This window comes from Austrofundulus limnaeus, unplaced genomic scaffold (genome assembly GCF_001266775.1).
Source record: "Austrofundulus limnaeus strain Quisiro unplaced genomic scaffold, Austrofundulus_limnaeus-1.0 Scaffold16, whole genome shotgun sequence".
Classification (NCBI taxonomy): Eukaryota; Metazoa; Chordata; class Actinopteri; order Cyprinodontiformes; family Rivulidae; genus Austrofundulus; species Austrofundulus limnaeus.
The window spans coordinates 883,736-885,560 of NW_013952418.1; the positions used below are offsets into that span (position 1 = coordinate 883,736).

The 1,825-nt window shown below is 41.7% G+C and overlaps 1 long non-coding RNA gene across 3 annotated transcripts in view; it reads right to left on the reverse strand.

Moving 5' to 3' along the window:
* The window catches only part of LOC106513957 (uncharacterized), a 132,561-nt gene that overhangs the window by 125,344 nt on the left and 5,392 nt on the right, over positions 1-1,825 (reverse strand). For all 3 annotated transcript variants that reach the window (XR_001309851.1, XR_001309850.1, XR_001309852.1), the window contains one exon: positions 1,277-1,439. This is a non-coding gene — a long non-coding RNA (uncharacterized LOC106513957). The remainder of the gene's footprint in view (positions 1-1,276; positions 1,440-1,825) is intronic.

Sequence of the window (1,825 nt, forward strand, 5' to 3'; positions counted from 1 at the left end):
TAAATTACAATAGCACAAAAATATGTAGATAAATTTTTTATAATAATGTTGGAAATAAAAAGTATTTAGAAAACAAACCTCTTTTTAACTCTATTGAATTGAATTGAACTGAATTGAATTGAATTGAATTGAACCGAATTGAATTAAATGAATTGAATTAATTGAATTTTGTACAGATTGAAGCTGGCACAATCAAACATAAAGACAAACAATAAACCGTAGCCGTTTACATGCATTTGATAAAAAAATCTAATTACAGTTTTATAAAATTTACAGGATTTTCCTTCTTTTTGCATTGTGATGCAGAAACAGTTTTCCAAATGTGTTATTTCACAGCTGCTCTGATTAAATGAAGGAAGGAAACAAAACACAAGGCTGCAGTACTAAAATACTGATAAATTACAGGTCGGCGACCTTTCGGTGCGTGTGGACGGACGCTGTGCGTGACGGGAGAACGGGTGGCTGTAATCTGTGCTTACCGGTGCAGCTCTCTGTGGCGGGGGAGCAAATGGATCTGCCAAGCTGAAGTAGATTCAGAAAATCCCTCAGGTGGCTTTTTGTTCATTTATCTACATTTTCCAGGGCTTCCAGCTGCCAGATGCAGGTGGCACGCGCTTCGCCTGGGACTGTTTTTAAGATGCAGAGCAGAGGCGGAATGGACGGAGGAGTGTTAGCGGGGATGTGGAGGGAGAGATCGAGAGGGCAGAAAGAGATCCACCTTGCAGCCTCGTAAGGCCCCACATCAAAAGTGTCTCGGCAGAGTGATAAATTAAAATGAAAATGCCCTCATTTCTAATTTCCCCCTCCTCTTCAAATTCAATTTCCAGATTGGCGGTGCACCCAGGGAGTCGCGGCCGAGGACTGCAGGGGCGGCAGAGTTGAAGGAACGCACTCCAGCTGATAAGAAATTATAGATGGAAATAATCTGGGGATCTATTTCCTCTGCCCCCCCCCCCCTCTCTGGCCTGCTGTAAATATAATGTGGTGTAGAGGGAAATTAAATGTGTCTGTGATCTGCCTCATTATGGGCAGCTCTTGTTGGGGACTGAGGTGCCGCGTCTTCGGGCTTCAGACAGCTGTTAGCCAGCAAACAGAGTGATTCACACGGATGCTCTGCTAAACTAAAACAGCATCTAATCCCAGTTCAAACCCCCAGAAGTGTGGTTTATCACTGTCTGTTGTGTACCAGATCATCTTGTGATATAGGTGAGGACGTGCAGCTATCAGGCCTTGGTTTAAACACACAGGTGGAGCCTCGATCAGAATAATAACTCACCAAGTTAATGCAGCACGCTCGCTCAGTGGTTAGCACGACGCCTCACAGCAAGAAGGTCCTGGGTTCGATGCCCGGTTCAGATCTGGGGACTTTCTGTGCAGAATTTGCATGTTCTCCTCGTGCTTGCGTGGGTTTTCTCCGAGTGCTCCGGTTTCCCCCACCCCTAAAAACATGTACATGTAGCATACGGAGCACAAGTTTGCTGAACGTAGCAGAAATAAGTTGTAATAGCTACAAAAAGTATGTATTTAACTTTAAAAAACTAGCTAATAACAGCTGAACATTAGCTAAAATTACAGCTCATTATAGCAGAAAGCATCTGTAAGAAGCATAAATAGCACAAAGTAGAAGAAAAAATTACAAAAAAGTAGAAAATAGCTGAGGAATAGCAGAAATAAGTAAAAATTTAGCTGAAATAGCAGAAAAAAGCTAAAATTAGCTAAAAAATTGCTAAAATTAGCACAAGGAAGTTCAAAAGAGCAGAACAAAATGTGTAAGGTGCTGTAAAGATTTAGAAACATGTTGAAGGATTTCAAGGATGTTGAAAAC